The 22050-nt window shown below is 39.6% G+C and overlaps 1 protein-coding gene across 1 annotated transcript in view; it reads left to right on the top strand.

The window, feature by feature from the left end:
• The window catches only part of ABCD1 (ATP binding cassette subfamily D member 1), a 1029542-nt gene that overhangs the window by 702199 nt on the left and 305293 nt on the right, over window positions 1-22050 (top strand). The gene's annotated exons all lie outside the window — the stretch shown is intronic.

Genomic DNA, 22050 nt, shown 5'->3' with positions numbered 1-22050 from the left:
TTCAGCAATGCACTGACCCAATTTGATTGTTTACCTTTTGATTGTCTATTTTAGCACCAAAAATAAAGTGATTCTAAGTGGTGGGAAGAGGAGAAATACAAGCTGAATATATGCATTGGATCTCTGACGTACAAAATAAATTATAAGTTACATTCAGATACCAATTAGCATTTATCGATCTGTGAGTTGCTGATTACCATTCAACAATAAAACTGTCTAACGGAGAAAAAAATACATTTACCTCCATCCCTCGTAATTAGGCTTAGTTGGCTAAATAGTTAAGACATATTCATACTTGTGCTCAGACCAAGGCAATGCAGGTGAAATAATGCTGCACATACATTTACTGCCCTCTTGTAAATGTATCATACATATATAAAACGAACGTGAAGTTGAAAGATACTGTACAAGTAGTTAAAATGATTTTTGGTTAGCAAGGGCAGCATATGCAACTACTTTTCATCAGATTATTTAGACTGTTTACTCTCTTGCACGCACCTGCCTATGTTAATGTATAATGCGTTATTTTAGACTGAGGCCAGGATTGTGGTCATTCCAGATTTTCACCTGTGAGTCCCCAACATCCATTTTTTGGAGAGCCTGTTTTAGAATGTTATATTTTCCCTCTCAACTGCTATAATTTAAACATTTATATATGCTTTTTTTTGCCCTCAGAATTAGCCTTGCTCTTCCTAGATTTACTGTTTTTGTTCATAAAGTTAGACGTATATGAACAAAATCAGCATTACATACCTGAACTAAGCCCAGACTCTCTCCCACTAACTATAAGAAAGCAACTATATGAAGAGCCATCCTCCAAAATGAGAAAGCGTTTCACTTCCTCACACTCTGATATGATTTTAATTTAGCTATTGCTTATATCTGTAGCCCTATTCTGAAGAATAAACATGGCAAGCGCGGGAAGTATATTTCTCAGGAATGAGATACTGAATTACCTGAAAACACGAACCGCAATTTAATCTTGAAATGAAAGATTATGATTACAGTATGCATGTTTGGAGTCCACAATCATAGCTCTCAGATTTTCATGGATTTACCTCGAAATGCTGCCCTGACCCTCATAAAAATGTGTGATTGTTTGTGGCATTACTGCTTTAATGATGAATAAACTCTGTAGAACTGATATGCAAAAATAAAGTGAAAACCTTACCTGCACCCTGGCGAAAATTAGAAACCAAACAGATGATGCCAGAGACAAGTCATGTAAGGAAATTATAGTTGTGCAAGTATGATCACTATTGCAGTAGTCTAAAATAGGTGGGTTGTATATCATTGTACAAGATAAAACTACGAGCCAGCTTCCAAAGTTTTCATGGCACCTTCAAAGTGCCAAAATAGTTGGTCAGTTCAAGCTCAGATGACAAAATCAGGTTTGAGTGTGAAGCCCTTCAGAGCTTTCATGCCAAAAATGAGAGAAAGGTTAAAGCTCTGAGAGGTTAATGCTAGGAGTGTAACAGTACTCTGGCATAAAAAAAACATTAAAAATTTAATGGGAGGGAGGAAACATCTACTGTAGCAGTGATTATTTGAACAGTTACTGTTATGGTAAGTTTACTTACACAACTGTACTACGTTCTTTATAAGGATCACTGTTGCAGTAGCCTAAGCTATATGGGTAGATTACCATAGTTTAAACTATCCTGAGCATATCTAAACAATCCTACCTTGGTTTGTGATTTACTGTGGAGTTGACTGGTAATAGAAGTTTTATTTGAATTTATATTGTTTTAAACTGTTTGTAGGTAGGAAGGGATAGCTTCTTAACAAGATTTACTTTGATTAATATTTTGTTGTTTTACCTTTAATTTCACTGTTGGTAAAGGAATTACAATTTTTGTCAGGCTTGCACACCTTGTATGGTCAGGACAACTTTACTGTACTTACTTTATTATTTAGTTGTATATTGCTGGTGCGATTTTTTTTTGTCGTAGAAGTTGATTTAAGTTCTCTTTGAATTCTGTGGTTACAGACTTTGATTGGTCTTTTCTTTTAAAATACTGTATTTGTTTGAAGCTGAATATGGATTCCTTAAATGAGTATGCAATTAATGATTTGCTAATGCACAAATATATTGTGCAGTATAATAAATGCTATGCATATTTAAAGGTAACAGCTGATAACACTGGTGATCTGTGTTCCTCGTGTTAAAAGTTGGATGTTTTGCTTACCATTGTTAGAAGTAAATCTAGACTTGATGATGATCATGTCCAGTTTTCTTGCAGTAAGGTTGAGAGATATGCATACCTCTCAACTATCCAGATTTTTGCCTCATATTTTTGGCCTATTCCTCATAAAATTTGTGTTTTTCTGGCAAATCACTGAAGATTTAAATAACTAAATGTCATACATTTGAGTTTCAGCCTTCATTTCCTTCAGAAAATGCATGGTGGGTTGTAATGACAGATGTCTGAGGGGCCTTTTATGGTTAAAATATTCTGAAATGGGTAGTTTTGTCATTATTGGTTCATACATTTTGTTTCATTGCTTACTGGAAAAATGTTTAAAACTACAAATTTAAAACATACTCTAACAAGTGTAAATGTTTCTATGTGCAACTAGCTGTTTTTTTGTTTATCAAATGACATACTGCGTTATAAAATCTGAAAGCAGTTTTAGTAGCATAATTGCCTTTGGTGCAGAAGGCTGTGGATTCTACTCCCACACCATGTAGATGGAGTGCTGATATTGCATTGCCCATATGATTGCTGATTATTTGGTGCATTATAAGGGGGATAGGGGTTCTACACTCCTGAGTATGTCCTTTGCAATACATTTGTGGTGACTATGAACTTGTTGGTCATTTCCTATTGCAATATTACCAACTTACCAATTTTTTAATGCAATATAGGAAATTAATTCTTCAAGGAAAGCAGGCACTGAATTTGTAGATAAATCATTGATATGTGAAGTTGTTTTGCCAGTAGAAACCTCTTCATTAGGTACAGATTTCTTTAATGTGGAATTTAGATGATTTTATATCTGCAGAGATTTTGAGTATGGAGTAATATTGGTGGATTATAATGGCAGAAGTCTTGAGTGGCCTTTTATGGTTGAAATTTTCTGAAATGGGTAGTTATTGGTTCATACATTTTGTTTCATTGCTTATTAAAAGAATGTTTAAATCTACAAATTTAAAACATTTTCTAACAAGTGGTGCTGTATTATACAAGGAATATAATTCAATGCAATCAGAAAGGTGAATCAAAGAACAAATACACGTATGCATGGCCCTAAAAAATGTGTGCAAGGAGTTTGTTTTGAAAACAGCCCAAAGGTAAACTTAATTCTTCACTGGCTAGATGCATTTTCTATGAATGTGGGTTTTCATGCCGTTTCAATGAATATGAATTTTTCACATTTCAATGAATGTGAGTTTCAAGGGCAGGGAAGTTTACTGCTTATGCTAAGTCTGTTTTCGTTGTGAGACTGTATTGTTTAGCAAATGGCTACTTGTGTTTGTGCTATTTTACTTCAATATCTGTAATGACTGTAGAAGCAAATACAAGAATAGTATGCATGGTAACTGGTGAGAAATAACCAAATAATGGAACACTGGAATAGCTGAGGAGGGGTTGCTGCTGGGGGGATAAGGTTGCTGCAGGAGCGGCTGCACTGGGGGGCAGTCTATTACCCTGCCTAGGGCCCTATTTGACCGTGATCTGGCTCAGGTATTTAAAGTAGAAAATACTATGCAGAAGTCGTTGTAGTTAAAAGATACCTTGCAATGTAGTTATTCTTCCTATGCATTTAAATAATTTAAGGCAATGGCTGGAATGGCTTTCTTGGGGAGTGACCCTGTGGGTGTGGCTCAAATAGGGGTGTTTCATGACTGTGGTGTGGGTGGGGCTTAAGGGGTGCCGGAGCACTACTTCGCCTAGGGTGCCATTTCGGCTAAGGCTGGCCCTGACCATACTTATCTTAAATCCTGTCTTTCCCAGGACTGTGTTTGCTGCTAAATATTATTTCTTTGTTGATGGTTATTTTGGTGACTAACATTTGATCATGATACACTTTATCTCACTAAATTCTTCTGTTAATAAAGTTACAGAAGTTGGATGTCTTATCTATAGTCAAGTGTTTCATTCTTTTGGATGCTATCCGTCAAAAGTTTGATTTTTTTTTTCTAATTATCACTGTAATTTTTTAACTACTCCTGAAATGCATGTGGCTGTCTGCTTATTAATTATTTGCTAATTGTTTTGCTTTATAAATGTGTAGCTTTGCTTTATGGGCTGCAGTGGTAATTGGCCATACTCATTCAGACTCTTGCAGTTAACAAACTGAGAAAGATAGAGAGAGAGATAATTAGGCATCAACCAGGATGTTCGGTTGAGAACTTGGAAGATTTGTTTATTTTACTTTTCTTTACTGTTGTATTATCAACATCCCACTGAGAGATAATGTAATAGCATTACACTTGAGCTAACAGAGTGAACCATGGCTGTCATGTTCAGAAGTGAACTGTTAGAGGTAAGGATAGATAACTTTTATGTAGTGTTTCTGTAGGAAAGTAAAGCAATTGTGGAGAGGTGTGGTGAAAAGTATGAGAGGAATGGCATAACTGCAGTGTTCATGAGAGTTGGGTGTGTTTATTTGAGGTGGAAAGAGTGCCAGAGTATGTACTAGGAAAAAATCCTCGGTTCCACCAGAGCTGTAAAAATGTTAAAAACAGACTTTAATCTTCAGTAAAAACAACAAAAACAGGAGCACAGTAAAATTCCTGGATAAGCGCTTTCGGCTTACTAGCCTTCTAGCCTTCATCAGATCATACATTTATACTTAACTTTCATACTTCTCAACTGTCTAGATTTTTGCAGGTCATCCAGTTAATTGCTTCATATTTTTTGTCTGTTCCTCATAAAATCTGTAGTTTTCAGCCAAACCACTGAGGATTGAAGTCAGTAAGTAATGGCATGGCATACATTTGAGTTTCACAATTCATATCCTTCAGAAAATGGATGCTAATTACATCTTGTTACTCTAGCAACTAAGTTTGCTTGGGGAAGCTGAGTACACGTTACTGGTATGGACAGCAGGCAGAAACCAATCTTTTGCTCTTCTGCTGTCATTTGCTGGACAGTACTGGCAGATTTTACTGCCTAGCACTAGACCAAACCTTAATAGTTTTATCAGAAGGTACTTAACAATTGTTAAGGTTGGGTCTTGCACTACCATGGCACTTAACTGGTTTGTCTTTTTCCAAATATTGGAGAATAATCAGTGAGCTCTGTGCAGTATAGCTTGTTTTCTGAATGTGTTCAGTTATAGTGGGTGAAATTCTCAGTAAAAATCTTTAGAAATGTCTTGGTGGGATGGAGTAATGGGAGTAGGGAAGCTCTCCTTATGTTTTTTATACTCATTTACGTTATACTTTTATATGAAGATACGATAGTTAGTCAGGCATGACTGGTAGCACATTTCATGGGACTATATGTTTGAGTATATGATGCATGCTTTTAAAATCAGAAAATTTCACTTGGGAAGAAAAGGAGCTTTCAAAATTATTATTTTTTTTTATTTTGGTTATTTTAATGAAACCTTTGGTATTGGTGAGGTTAGTAGATTGCATAAAAAGGCATTAAATCCAAAGTATTGAGAATACATTTATTACTAGTGTCTGAGTTTGGGGCAATCTGCGGCTGAACATCAGGAATTTAATCAAGTGTGATAATAATGAGATCTATTTCCAAGTACCCTACCTTCTCTGTTAGCTGTAGAAATATGTGCCTTGTCCATTATCTCTACTCATGAGACCGTTGCCTTTTTTCTGCACATAGTCTTCAATAGTTTTGCTGAGTGAATGTAAATGGCTTGTATACTTAAGCTTAGGTTGATTGCCTACTTCTAGACTATCACTGTTAGCCTTCATAACTGATAAGTGTAAGTCTCTTTGTGTGTAACTGAACTACAAGGTAAAGTCTCCTTTCTAGAACTCTGGCATATATTTTCACAGGGAGGCTGTGAAGTTTGATCCCTCTTTAATTAAAACACGCCCTCCTGAAACCTTTATGAAAATGGGGACCACTGTCCTCAGTTTGCCAAGCTAGAGGTACTTTTCTCAGTCTGCACATAGCATTGAAAAGTCTTGTTAACCACGACACCCTGACAATGTCCAGCACCTTATCATCTCCTGATGGATATCCTCCACTTCCTCAGCCTTACTACAGCTGAACTGTTTAATTAATATACTGACCTCTTCTTCCAGAATGGATTATTTCCACCACCTAATTCTGGCACAATCTTGGCAGAAGAGGGCCTGTCCAAGGGATTCAGATGTTTCTCAAATTTTTCCTTCCACCTTTCTGCATTTATCTATGCTTGCTGAGAGCAGCTAAGGTAGTATTATGCTTCCACCTCCTGAACCAACAGATGGATTACCACAGTCTCTGTGATGATATCTAAAACTGATTTTCCATAACTTCTTCAAACTTCTGACGCACATGTATCTTTGCTTCAATGGCTATCACAGCTGCTCTTGTCCTAGCATATGATTGTCTGTCAATCAAAGCTGGGACTTCCCCACACTATATTGAAGGCCTCTTCCTTTAACTTGACATCTTCCCTTACCCGGTGTCTTTCAGCAAGCACTGGGGTTGCCTGCATGGCAGCTGCTGGAAACCTTTTAGCCACAGTTGTTTGCTGCTGCCACAAGTGCTGATGTTTTGAAGAGACATGTACAGCACTCGTTTTAGAATCTCACTACTACTTTTTTTTTGTTAATCATCTTTACTGAATTATCACTTATGTCACAAGCAATCATACGTTTATATAAATGAAAAGAATCCATATTAACATATTCTCAGTTACAAACATTATACATCACAAATAATCCTCTGTACAGTCATTGTCAATCCAACATTACATAGCTCACTCAATTTCTGCCTTCCCTTAAGGCTCATTCCTCCTCCAAAACATTATTCTGAATGTATTACTCCCACATTTCCCATTTTTTTCTGTGTAATCTGCTCCTACTTTTTTCTAAAGATCCTGCTTCCAGTCGTTTTATCTATGTTACTATATTTCCTACTTCAAATACTGTTGGTTTAGGCTTTGATTACCATTTTCTAGTAATTACTTATTTGGCAGCCACCAGAATTAAACTTAGCAAGGCCTATGCCTGGGCAACCCAGATTCTGTATCTCAGCTAAAGAAATATAATTTCTTTCGTTACACCAATTTGGTCACCCAGTATTTCTGACAGAATAGTCTGTGGGGAATTTTTAAAGCCTGCCAACTCATTACACTCAGAAACATATGTTCCCAGTTCCCTCTTTCTTCCCCATCATACCCCCAACATTTGCAGTCTACCTGAGGAAAAATTCTTTGGAGTCTGCTTGGGGTACAAAAATACCTATGCAAACACTTCCAATCAAAATCCTAACAATACTAGACTTTGTTGCATATTTGGGAGATGTATATATATTCCTCTCATTGTTTCTTTGTGAATTGCTTATCCAGTCTCTCTTCCCAAACTTTTCTACTCTCCCCTGATTGATTTCTGTAGTTATCATGCAATATATTATTCATCCACAATCCCATTTTCCCATTTTTGTACATGGGGTCGGGATGTCACTTCAGCAGTGGCAATCATCTCCTCTTATCCTGACTGATAATAATGGAACCTCATTTTCTTCTGACCTTGGCATACTTAATGATGGCACAAATATATCCATTTGTGCTTTTTGCTGATTTCCACATTTCTCTGCTTTATACAGATTGTCAGAGAATTTCTGAAATATTATTTCTAATACCTCTACAGAATCTCTGGTTATTTTCCTAGTTATAAATTCCCTGTGCTTGGCAACAAACTTTTCTACTTTCTGTTGCCTGAGTTGTTGTGCTAAACGTTTTTATGCTCCAGAGTTATCAGAAAACAGTTGCATAACAGCAGTCTTTCTAAATTCATGCATATTATCCTGGTAGTCCCTTGTTTTCTCTTAGCTGTTTGCAATTGCACATCTTCTTGTTCTCTAAGATTCCCTTTATTGTGCAATACTTTGACCTTTGTCAGTCCCTCTAAATATTTTTTTACTTATTACCATATCTTTTCCTTTTATTTCTACCCTAGTTTTGAACTCTACTTTCATTTTATCCCACTCCATAGCTATATTTTCTGAATAAATTTATTCCTTTCCTAATAACTCCAGAATAATTTCCACTACCCATTCCTTACGTTACCTTACATTTTTATCTTCGTTATTATTGGTGTATAATCTGAAATAGTTATTGGATATGTATCAAAACTTTCAGTTAATTGCACATGTTCCTGTGAAATATAACTTCTGTCTAGCCTAGCCCAGTTGTTGCAACTTGGGGAATAATATGTAAATGTTCCGAGTTCCTACTACTGAATTCACATCTTCCATAACAAATATTTTCATAAATTTCTTCAAAAATCTACATTGTTTTCTTATATTTTCCTTCTAGGCCCCAGATACATATTTATTGTTGCAAATCAAATTCCAGTCCCCACCTATAAGTAATACTCCCTGCTGAAAGCTGATTATTTCTCCCAGAATTTTCTTAAGTTCCATTTTAGCCATTTCAGATGGAATATAAATACATGCCAGTGTAAACCTCCTCCCTTACCAACAGCCCCATACTACCACAGATCTACCATTATTATCTTTTCCCCTCTTCTATTACTTTTGGAGCTCCTTTAGCAATTAATATAAGTACACCTATTTTCCTTTGTTCATAGGTTCATAGGTAGGTACTAGGCTATCTGCCCAAGGGCATTTATAAGCCTAGCCAGAGTGTGTTGGCTTTCACCGCCCCATTGATTAATTAACTTATCCTCTGTCAAGCAGAGCCAATGAAGTGATCCCAGGGGTGTATTTTCTGTTACCCATCCACTCGTCAAGGTTTCTCTTGAAGAGTGTTAGTGAGGGGGTCTGCCTAATGTAGTTTGGAATTTTGTTCCAAACATGGGGAGTGTCTGTGAAAGGAATCTATCCCTCCAGCATGTTCTATTTATTGTTGTGGTGAGGTTTAGCTCACTAGAGCGCATGGCTCGTAGTGACTTGGATTTCTTTAGGTGGAGCATGTCCATCAATTCTGAGTTGGACATAGTTTTGTATGTCAGGCAGAGATCACTAATGAGTAAGCGATATGCCACTGAGTACAGCCAGAGTTTTTTTCAGTCGGGCTGCATAGAACTTATGTTTGAGGCCAGTAATCCTCTTGGTGAGGTACTTTTGTGGTCTTTGCAGCTCTTGGAAGTGTCTTGTGAGGTACATCCCAAATGGGGCATTGTACTCTATGATGGGTCTGATGAGTGAAGAGTAGAGGGGCACTATAACCTCTTTATTTCTAGATGCGAACCCTTTAGTAATTAGATGGGCCACATAGAAGGATTTCCTAACTACTTTGGCAATATGATTGTCAAAGGAGAGATTACTATCTACCTGGATCCCCAGATCTCTTATTACCTCTTCTGTACTAAGGGGGCTGCCACCTATGTGATAATTCATGGGTATTTTGTTTTTCCCACACGGGATGACTATGCATTTTTTGACATTTAGCTTGAGGCCATGACTTTGACACCAGGTGTCCATCTCAGTAAGGCCCTTTTGGAGGATGTCCGTGTCAACCGTAGAGTCAATTATAGCTCCCAGTTTTCAGTCATCAGCAAACTTGGTTAGACATAGTCCTCCTATGTTTGCCTGTACTTCTGAGAAGTATATGCTGAACAGTAGGGGTCCCAGGACCGAGCCTTGTGGGACACCACTCATGAATGGTTTAGAGTTGGACCTGGAGCCTGCTATTCTTACCGTGTGAGTTCTGTCTGTAAGCCAGTTGGCAACCCATCTCGTGATGTAGGGGTTTATGTTCAGGCTGGTGAGTTTTTCTGTAATACCCGAGTTGGGAATGGTGTCGAAAGCCTTGGCAAGGTCAAGATTGGCTGTGTGAACAAACTTTCCCTCATCTGTGGCCTTGGTGATTGTCTCAAAGAAGTCAACCAGGTTTAGTAGGCATGATCTGCCCTTAACAAGACCGAACTGGGTCAGGTCAAGTGTTTGGAGGTTCCCAGTGTCTTTGTTAATGAGTTCCATGATGATGCACTCCAAAACCTTGCAGACCAGGCTAGTCAGGCTTATGTGGCAATAGTTACCAGGGTCAGTTGTGGCTCCTCCTTTGTGGAGTGGAATAACTGTTGCTGTGCGCCATTCTGTGGGCTATAGCCTGTGGAGAGGCTGAGTCTGAAGAGCGTGTTTAGGTGGGGGGTTTGATCATTCTGTAGTTTGTGCAAGACGCAGCCTGGGACACCATCTGGCCCCACTGATGCTGTGTTTTTGATTTTTGAAAGGGCTGTTTTCACCTGTGCGTCTGTGATTTTTAGGACACTACACTTTTCCGGTATTGTTGTGGGCCCTTTTGGGGGTGAGAAGGGGGTGAAGTTTGCACTGTATCTATCTGCCAGGATGTTGGCAATATCAGTAGGTTCAGTATATTTTGTGCTATTTTACACTAGTTCAGTGCATATCTGCAAGTTGCCACTTAGATTCTTAACATAGCTAAAGAAGGCTTTGTGGTTATCTTTTGAATCCTTGGCTATTTTTCTTTCGAAGTTAGCCTTGGATGATTTTATGAGGGACCTTAGTTTCTTACTGATACTGATCAGATATGTCTTTCCTTCTTGGGATTTGCTTTTTTTCTGAACTAGTTTCTTCCTTCTATTGTATAGCCTGTTTATGGCAGGGATCTACCAGACTGGTTTCCTTCTCTTAGAGGAGTGAGTCTTGGTTTTGCTAGGGATGGCACGATCCATGCATCCTTGTAGGTGCTCATAGAGTGCATTTGTAAAGGTTTCTGCATCTTGGACAGCGTTATCCTTTAGCGTGGGGGTTGTGAAACTTACCGCCTCTGTCTTAAGTAAGGTGAAGTTTGCTTTAGAAAAGTTTTTTACTGTGCTTTCCTTAGTTGGGAGTGGTGATGGGGTGTGGACATCCAGAGTGATTAGTTTATGGTCTGATCTAACCAGTGACAGGTTGACCTCCGGTGTGGAACACCTGTCACCCATGTTGGTGATGACCAGGTCCAATATGTTTTCACCTCTGGTAGGGGAGTTTACCAACTGATCCAGGGTATTTGAGTTGATGAGTTCCAGGAAGTGCTGGGCCTGGGAGTTTGTACTCGAGTAGTTTTCCCAGTTAATGGTAGGGTAATTGAAATCGCCCAATATCAGGATGTTCAGTAGGACCTTCATGTTTTCCAGTGTCTCCAGAAAGGTGGAGTGGTGGTCCTGGGTCATGGAGGGTGATCTGTAGCAGGCCACAATTTGCATTGCAAATTTGCCCGATGTTAGTTAATATGTTATGGGGGTATTCTGGACGTGTGTTATTTTTTTTTTTGGTTTGAGGGTGTTCATTAAAGCAAAAAGTGTTGTAAGATGTGGCACAGGTTCAAATGGATATGACAAGAAACAAATGTATAAAAGATTAACCTGCCCAGACATTAGCACATGCATGTAACACAAAAGCAGAAAATGTTATATGTAACAGGTGAGAACAATAACTTCTTATCATAATGGCAAAGATCTTAGATATTCCAATGAATAATCACCTTGAAATCCTTTATTTATCAAATCCACAGGTTCGCTTCTTTCCAAATGTCTCTCTTGTAGCATAACTGTTTACACAATGCACTTTTTTTTGTATATACCTAATGAGACCATTCATGTTCCAAGATAATAGGGAAACTGCTGCCATTATGATATGTTCTCACCTGTTATATATAACATTTTCTACTTTTGTGATACACGCACGTGCTATTGTCTGGGCAGGTTAATCTTTTATACAGTTGTTTCTTGTCATATCCATTTGAACCTGTGCCACATCTTACAAGACTTTTTGTTTTAATGAATACCCTCAAACAAAAATAAAATAACACACTTCCAGAATACCCCCATAACATATTAGCTTAATACAGTCACACAAAACTATGAACATCATCAAATAATAAAGTTTAACCTTCCTAATAGGTACAATAGTTCCAGATTGACAGCTACACACGGAGGCTTTAACTGACTTGTAATTAAGGATCTGATATTGTCATTTTAATTCTTCCTCAACCTGTGGGTTTCAGATCCAACCTCTGATTCGACTCGGTCACTTTCAAAAGCTTAGGCTCCGAAGCTGAAGCTCCTGCTGTACCCATAATGCCTCATTCCCCCATATTACCTCACATCTTATTTGCCACTTTTAGGAAAAGCATTGAGGTACACTAACTCCAGCTCTTCTAAAGATTTCAGCTAAGTTGGATGACTTTTTGTAGAATTTTTTTCTACTGATACCTTCCCTTGTCTCCTACCCTGTGTTTCTTGTATAAAAAAGTCTTATTTTGTTAGCTTAGAGTCCACTGGTGTTCTCTTTGGTGGGAATTGTTTTTCCCTTTTTCTTCCTTCTTTTCTACCTATTCTTGTAGAATGTCTGAGAGGCATTTAGGTTTTAAAAAAGTGCACTTCCTGTGGGCACAAGATTTCCTTATCTAATGCCCACAGGGAGTGTATATTGTCTTGGCCTTGCTCACCTTGAAGCCTCCTGCTCCATTTGTGAGTTGAAAAAACTTATTGTGAAGGGCCTTTTACCTCCTGTGGCCCCATCTACAGGTTCTTCTTCATCAGGGGCTCATCCCCCTCCAAGAAACATAAAGAAGACATGGGAACACAGAAAACTTTCCCCAGGAAAGTCTGCTTTCTCTTCTTCGTATGAGCCTCCAGCCAAAGCTGTTAGGGCATTGGATTCCAGACCCTTGGATCTGAGTAAGTCCACACAATCTCCTCTTCGGATCCAAGCTCCTCTGCCTTCAAAGCCTTTTCCTGTTACCACAGGGTCTCCAGGTAAAGAGAGATCTCCTAAGATTTCATCCAGGCCACCTTCTACAGCATCATCTGTCAGATCCTCCCACAGCCTTTCTGAATCAGAGGTGGACAGATTGATGAGGTAGTTCCTTCAGACACAGATCCAGATGGGGGTCTTACCAGCCCTGTCCCCTACCGGGACCGTGGGTAAGCAGTCACCTTTTTAGACCTTTAGCTCCTTCTACAATATGACCTCCTGTTTCGGAGCCCTCGTATTGGAATACTCCAAGAGTCGAGGTAATGGAGCCAATAGTGATTCTCTCTGTGACTCTGGCAGCTTCTCTGACTCACTGGACCACAAAGCCTCGATGTTGGCTCTGAGGGGTTGACTTGGTCTCTGAAGTTTTTGGGGTTATCGCTCCCCTAGGAGTATCGGCATTTGACAGATCGGCCCCATTTCCCTCTTGGAGTGGAGGGCTGGAGGGGCCTGGGGATCCTCTGCCCTGGTTGTTTAGGTTGCCGGAGGATGGTCTTTGGCGTCTCATACCCCCTTCTGCTTTTGAGGTGGTGGAGGGAGTTCTCTCCATGCCTAGGAGATCCTCGGTTCCCACTCTTTCAGATCCACTTCTCACCCCATAGAGACCGTTTCTGAGACCTCAGCCCTGCCCCTCTTGGGACAGCTGTCCAAGCAACGCCTGCAAGTACCTCCACCTTTGGAACCCCAAATCTCTCCCGATGTCTCTGGAATACCCCACTGAGGAAATTCCCCGGAAGAGAAGGTGCAAAAGGAAGCACCTGGATACCCCACAGGAATCTGTAACAGAAGACAACAGTTTTGAGGAAGGGGAAGTGTCCCTAGATCTCCACCTGAGGATGTCTCCTTCACAGACATCTTGGAAATCCTGCACCAAAGAGGTGGATGGTCTTCACAAAACCCTACCCCTGAGGAAAAGGTGTTCTTGGAGACTTTCAGGTCTGGGCCTGTCTACATCTTGGGTAGCCAACCCCCACTGATGCACTTGTCAACCTGGTATCAAGCAGGGAGTGGAAGGACCTGGACACTGTAGAACCTACCCCCAAGCATGCAGACAAAATCCTTCATGCTCCCTCTGACTGACCCCATTGGACTAAAGAAATCCTGGTAGATGCCATGGTTGTTGCGGCAGCCACCAAGAAGGAGCTGGCTCAAGAAAGCTCCACTGTCCATCTCCCTAACAGGGAGTCGAGGACCATGGACAGATTTGGCAAGAGAGTCTACACCTCTTCTACCTTCACCTTATGAGCCTTAAACTACCTTTCCCATTTTACTAGGCTACAGAGGGATTTAATCAAAGAACTCTCTAGCTCAGTCCCAGAGTACATGTCTGATGAGGAGAGGAAGTCCTTGTCCTCCAGACTAACCACTCTACAGTCAATTTACAATGCATTCAGGTTAATCTCCAATGCAACGGAGGGTACCTCAAGGGCTGCCAGTTCTGGCATTACCATTAGGCGCCATGCCTGGATGTGGCTCTGTGACTTTGCAGAACATTTCAAGGCGTCTTTTGTCAAAGCCCCTTTCGATGGATTGTCTTTGTTTGGGCCCACAGTTAGCAACACACTGTCCAGTAGTGAGAACGATGGAAAGACCCTGTCTGCCATCGGAATCTGTTTTTCTACCCCCAAAAAAATCCTCTTCCAGGAATCAGATGGTGGGGACTGTGGTTCGAGAAATCTCAGGGAAAATATTCCCCCAGAGGCTGAGGGGGGAAATGGTTACAATGGCAGACACCGCCCACATGGCAGAGGGGGTCTGCAAAATCAAGGGCCTCGGGATTCCTTCTCGAACAGGCCTTTTTAGCACTCCTGAAAGGTTACCCAACTATCTTTCTCTGGAGGCAGTCAGGGGGCACTTATCCTTGCACCCAGAAACCTGGCTAGCCATCACAAATGATTGGTGGGTGCAAAGGATTGTATCCAGAGGATACTCCATTCCCTTTTCAGAACTCTGCAAACCAAAAAACTCTCTCCCAGACATTCCACCCAATCAGAGAGAGGCAGCAGAGTTTGAGATCTCAAACCTGCCCCCAAAAAGGGTCACCCAGAGGGTCCTTCCAAATCAACTCAGTTCAGGCACTTACTAGACAGGGGAACTCTGGCTCATCTTGGATTTGACATTCCTGAATAAGTCAGTAAAAAATGCAAAGTGCAGGATGGTCATGGTCCAGTCCATTCTACCTGTTTTGAAAATGGACGACTGGATGTGTTCAGTAGACCTGAAGGATGTGTACTACCACATCAAGATGGCCAGACGCTCCAGAAGGTATCCACATTTCAGGCTGGGAGCCAGTCATTTTCAGTTCAGAGCGCTTCCCTTTGGTCTCACCACAGCCCCCAAGGTGTTCACCAAATGCATGGCGCTAGTTGCAGCTCATCTCAGACTGCAAGGATTCCACGCATTTCCTTACCTAGATGACTGGCTCCTAACCATCCCAACCAGGCATCTACTCATCCAAGCCAGGGACTATCTTTTACAAGCCAGGGATTATCTGTTACAGCTAGCTCCTACCTTGGGCATAACAATCAACATACAAAAGTCTCAGCTACAGCCAGTTCATAACAGATTTCATAGGGGCTCATTTGGATACAACCAAATCCTTGACCTTCTTTACTCCTGACGGGATTTCGAGCCTAAGACTACATATCGGACAGCAAAACTAGTAATCAGGGCCCTGGGATCCATGGTTGCCATCATAACTCTGTTACCACCAACACATCTACACATGAGAATTCTGCAGGGGACCCTTGCAGTCCAGTGGTCATTACATCAATACTCCCTCAGCTATCCAATCAAACTATCATGAGTGTGCAAAGATTCTCTCCTCTGATGGCTTCAGTCCTTGGAGGTTCTTCAAGGACACTCCTTTGCCCCTCCCCAATGCCATGTTGATCATGGATGCTTCCCAGGTGGGGTGGGAGGGCATTTCCTGTGAAGGACGGTCCAAAGCACATGGATGTTACAGGAGGCCAACCTGCATATCAATGTCCTGGAGATGAGAGTGGACCTTTTAGTGTTGCAGACATTTCACAGCTTTTTTCCTCTAGGGACTGTTGAGATACAAAGATATGTTGGTAGTGTGGTACATCAACAAACAAGGTGGAACCAGATCCTACCCCCTGTTCTGAGAAGCAATGATAGTGTGGTAGTGCGTGATCTCTACCAACCGCTTTCTGATTGTAGTGCACATTCTGGGGGAGTGCAGCATTCTAGCAGACAGGCTGAGCATATTCTTACTGATGCCTCAAGAGTGGTCTCTAAATCAGTCAGTGGTGAACATGATCTTCCACAAATGGGGTCAACCTTGGTGCAATATCTCTGCATCTTCCCACAATGACAAGTGCAGCAGGTTCTTCTCCTTGATTTCCTCTCAGGCACAGTCACCCAGAGATGCTCTGGTCCACGCTTGGCCTCTCGGATTACTTTATGCCTTTCCACCTCTGCCCTTGATCTTCAAATTTCTTCTGAAAGCTTCCAGGTTGAAGAGCAAGGTGATTCTCATTGCACCCTTTTGGTCTCTGCAAATCTGGTTCACCTTCCTTTGGTCTCATCTGATTTGCCCTCTGTGGACATTCGAACCACATCCAGATCTGTTGTCCCATCCATCAGGGCAAACTCACTCCGATTTCACAGGCCTGAAACTAGCCACATGGTTTCTCCAATTCCAATGATGGTTAGATTTGCCAGGCTTTCATACCTGGTCTGAAACATTCTGATCTTCTACAATAAAACTTCTACTAGGAGAATCTATAAGAACAAATGGAAGAGATTTTCTACATGGGCTCGACAGCAGCAATTAGATCCTTTTACCACTCCTGTTCCAGCAGTGCTGGATTTCCTTGCTCATGTTTTTCATGAGGGGGTAAGCCATTCTACTCTAAAAGTACAACTGGCAACCATTTCAAATTATTCATCATCTTTAGCCTCATCCAAATTGTATAAGGCCTTCCTTAGAGGTAATTTCTTTCCTCTTCCTCCTGTTAAAGATCCAACACCTCCTTGGGATCTAACTATGATTTTACAGGCTGTAGTTTACCCTTCTTTTGACCCTTTAGCCAAAGTTGATTTGAAATTTCTATCATGGAAGATTATTTTTTCTATTTGCTATCACTTCTGCAAGATGGGTATCAGAATTGCAAGCTCTGTCTTCCAGATATCCCCATGTAATTTTCATAAGGACAAAGTAACATTATGTACCAACCCATCCTTTCTACCCAAAGTTGTAACATGGAACATCATTAACTAATCTAACAACAATTTCCAAAACAATGGGGAATATACTTGTCATCTGTTGGATTTTCATAGACAGTTGTGTTTTTATCTAGACAGAACTAAATCTTTCAAAAAATCTGATCATCTTTTTATATCTTTTTCTGGTGTTAAAAAAGGTTAACCAGTTGCCAAGACCATCTTAGCTAAATGGTTAAGGGACTGCATTTCATTTGTGTATGAATCCAAAGGTGTTTCTTTACTTCAGTGAATCAAGGCTCACTCTAGTATATCAATGGCAACTTCTCAAGCCTTTTGGGAAGAAGTTTTGATTGATGGTATTTGTTTGGCTGTCTCATGGGCAAATTCTCGTACCTTCATTTCTCACTACAAACTAAACATTGTGTCTAGAAATAGAGCTGCTTTTGGTTCTGCAGTGTTCTGGAATATCCTTCCACGAAGGCCTCCCTGGGTTATTGTATCTGGAGACTCTGTCCCACAGGTCAAGGAAGAATGAAAATGGCAACATCAGATAAAGAAGCTATGTACTTACCATAACATTCCATGTGTGTTGTCCTTTTTCATTCTTCTTCAACCTTCCTTCCCTCTTTTCCCCTGTCCATCTAGTGAATGACCTGATAGATATGCTTATAAGAACATCTGTTCCTTGTTGAGCTCCTGTTCTTTCTGTACTCATTTTAGTAATTTTTCAGAATTTATGTACATTTTTGTATACAACGATATACTTTGGAAATATGATAGCAGCAAACTCGATCTGAGGTAATCGGGGGAAATGAGGCATTATGGGTAGGAAAGGAGCTTGAGCTTCAGAACCTAAGCTTCTGAAAGTGGCTGGGTCAGATCCGAGGTTGGATCCAAAACCCACAGGTCAAGGAAAAATGAAAAAGAACAACACAGATGAAACGTTATGGTAAGCACATAACTTCTTTTTATCCATGCTAAGATGCATGATACATCCTGTGCTTCTACTTACACTAAGTGTTGTCTGTTTTCATTTTATCTTTATACCTCTCCCAGATGTAGAAAACAGCTCAAGTGCTTTCAGAAAACATTAACTTTTAGCCTTAAGAAAGCATTGCCCTCTTATCAGCTTGTCTCAATAGAAACATAAAAATCAGATTAATGGTTACCTTCAGTTACAAGCTTCTCATGTTATACTGTGAATAATTATTTGCTGAAGGAAAACTTTTCATTACATTCAGTGTTCTCATATTTGCTTGCTTTCACTTAAAACTTGTTGTTAGATCAAGGCAAGGGCCTTAATCAGGTCATTCCCTTATGCAAAATTAAGAAAAATCATATAAACTTTACTTATATCATGATCTGTATACTTTTACACCCCAGCCCCACCTCAACAACAAAAGATTACAGCCTAGTATCTTAAACATTGTTTTATATATGTTTTCTTCTGCTTTTACAGTACAATGCCTACATTTTTTTAAAACTGAAAAAGAAGAATGAAAGAAAGAAAGAAGGGAAGAAATTGGGCACCTGTGTACTTTAGTATCCTTATAACACACACAAATAACTGAAAATGCTTTACTATGTAACAAGCATGTTATGACATGAAATGTTTCATAAAAAGAGTTTTAAGAACAAAATTGTTTTACTTACATTTACCTGTTTCCCTTCTCTTCCCTTTAATGGTCTTCCAAACATTAATGACATGAAGTACTGCAAATATTTTGGAGTCCCCTACATGTTTAACAAAGCAAAAAAAATCCAATATTTCCATTGTTTCTTGTTCAGCCATATTTCACAAATATGATTGATGCTTTTTGATCCCACATTTATTCATTCATTTCCAATTTAGTTTTCTTCTTGTTGATTTCCAGCTCCCAACTACAGTCTCTGGTTCATTTCCAAAGTACTCCCCTGTTATTCTAGTCAGATCCTGTGCTTTTATCTGTTTCTCAAGCATTTCCAGATCTAATTTCATCTGTTTTGATTCACAGTTTCAAGAATGATTTGTTACATCAGATGTTTAATATTCTACTTGGAAACTGTGTAGTACCCATACTTTAAAAATAATCAACTATATCATTAATTTACAAGAAGGGTAACAAGTTAGATATATCTAATTATTGACCTATTAGCCTAACATTTATAATATTCAAATACTTTGAAAGGTTACTACTGGAAATGTTATTGTACCAGGAAAATAAATCAGGTAAAATGTATTTATGCCAACATAGCTTTAGATGTGGTAGTTCACCATTAACTAACCTGGTTGATTATTACTGTCAAGTTACTTTAGCTTTGGAGTCCACAACATCAGAATGCATTATTTATTTGGACCAGGCAAAAGTTTTTGATATTTAGTCTCATAGTTCAATTAAATCCACTCTTGTACAATACAACTGCAATCTGTTTATTATGAATTGGATCATTAGTTGGCTTACAAATTATTTGCAGTGTGCATCAATTAGAGGTCAACTATCATATTATTTACAAGTGTTGACAGTTACACCTCAAGGGTATATGTTTGGTTCTTTTTAATTTAATCTATTTTGTCTACTATTCCTATAAGTAACTACACTTGGCAAACCAAGTATGCTGATGACTGTAAGTTTGGTTTTATAGCTGACTGTAATGGGTACCATTCAGTAATCTCTGAATTCATGTAAAAAGTCTACAGTTGGTCAAAAATGTTAATTTGAATCTTAGTAATGATAAGTGCAAGGTTATGTATCTTGGTAGACCATCCTTTAAACTTGATATTTATATTAATAGAAATTATTCTGTCTGAAACTAACTGCTATAACGACTTGGTGATGTTGATATCATCTGATTTTTCTTTCTCTGATCATGTATATGGTATAAAGAAACATGTTCATTTTCTGATGGGACTTATTTTCAGGACAGTATCACTAACAGATGAATATAACTTAGTTTATTTATATAAAATGTATATGTATAGCCATCCAATTTCTGAATATAATAGTTCTGTCTGTAGTTATAGTAGAAGTCAGCTTGCCCTGCTTGAGTCTGTACAGAGGAAAGTCACTAGCAGAATACCTTCTGTTAGACACCTTTATTATCAAGACAGATGATGTGCTTTGAGATTATACTCTGTGCATTTCAGGCACACAGGAGGTAAACCAGTTAGTGCTTATAAGATCTACCGCGATAAAGTGTTAGCGGCAATCTATAGTACTGTAGTATCTCTGAAAAAACATGCTCATGATTTGACAATCTGAATTTTAAAATTCCAAAAAGTAAAATATCAACAAGGAACAAATTTATAACATGTTATCCCAAGATTATGAAATTGTTTACCACGTGATGTTGGTTGTCTCCAAGCATTGCCACTTTTAAATCCAAGTCTGACTTCTGGATGGGAAATGGTGTTTATAATGTTACCTTTGAAGAGTTAGTGTTTCTTGTTGGCCCTTGGGCCTGAACACTGTTAGAAACTAAGTGTAACTGGAGCAAGTAAAGTGACCTGCCAACAAGCATACCTAATACCTTTATTGCTTGGAACCACATCTGTAAACCTCACAAGATTAAGTCTTTGTTTAGTTTAGTAGAGTAACATAGCATCATAGGAGAAAGACCTTTGAAAATGTTTTTGTGATGTCCCCACTCTGGGCCAGTAATCAAGGAGCCTGAATTCCCACCACTGGCACTGGAGAGGGACATTCACTTGGAACAAAAATGGATACACCCAGTATTTCCAGGTGCAGCTCTCTGCATCAAGCATAATTTCCCTTAAGAGCACACAGGGAATACACTCAGTATGGGGTCTGGATTTCTCTGTCTCCCCCCCAATAATACTCGCCAAAGATCCCCAATAATACTCCCCACTGGCACAGCTATAAAGCTGAGACCTCAACTGAGTGTCCAAGCCAAGTTCTCCACCACTCTGTCTGTGAAATCAGTGCTCCATGAATCTGCTGCAAGCAGATGACACACACACACACACACACACACACACACACACACACACACACACACACACACACACACACACACACACACACACACACTCTCTCTCTCTCTTTGAGATTTGATTTTCACACACACAACTGGGAAAGGCTGGCATAGATTTACTAGCTATGCCCCTTTATGCCCAGACTATAAGGTAATTACACCACCACAAGACACGACAAAGCCAGCAACTCTAAGGCTGTTACAAGGGTACCCAATTATACTGTGTGAAATTAAGATTAATACAAATGGTAATGATGGCCAAACAGCAAGGCTTTCAGGAGTGGCCGCAGTGTCACTAAGTAAATATAAGTACTCTCAAATGTTGAAATATTCTCTAAAGGACCAGCCACAATGCAAAGTTTAAATATATTTAATAATAAATAGGTTCATAGGGTAGTACTAAGCTAACTGCCCTTGCAAGCCATTTTAAGCCTAGCCAGTTATCTCTTGTGAGACTCAAACCCTGCACCTTGTGTTTGTAAGGCAAACACCTTAACCTTAACACCTTAGTCATTAGGCCACCTTCCCAACAATAATAGAAGAACATGAAAATACTAAATATCTATTTACAATAAACACCAGAGTTTCCACAGGAATTAATAAAATAACAAAAATGAATAGATTCACACAGATACAGAAAATCAGTACTTAAGTAATCTCACTATATTTTCCTGACTAATCTAAAGAATTACTACTCCGTGCACACTTACTAGAGCAAGGCAAGATGAAGTAGGTGAGGGGTCCTTCTCTGTCAGGTTCCAAAAACAGACTGCCATGAGACTTCAGTCTCACCTAGTATTAAAATATAATTTTTAGTGATGGAGTACAGAATGGCATCACATACATCTGGCCATCTGACTTCTGGTTCCCATGCTACACCATTGGCTAGAAGCTGTCAGGATTTAGAACATATTGTCAGTAGTACACAAACAGAGCCTTGCTAAGATCTGCTGCAGCTCCTGGAAGTCAGAAAACACTTTCAAACCTCCACCCTTCCAGAGTAGCAATTAGTTCACCCCAAAGACAA

This window comes from Protopterus annectens, chromosome 8.part0 (assembly GCF_019279795.1).
Source record: "Protopterus annectens isolate FY-2018-M chromosome 8.part0, PAN1.0, whole genome shotgun sequence".
Classification (NCBI taxonomy): domain Eukaryota; kingdom Metazoa; phylum Chordata; order Ceratodontiformes; family Protopteridae; genus Protopterus; species Protopterus annectens.
Note: the sequence above shows the minus strand (reverse complement) of the source record. Positions and strands in the feature narration are given on the sequence as shown.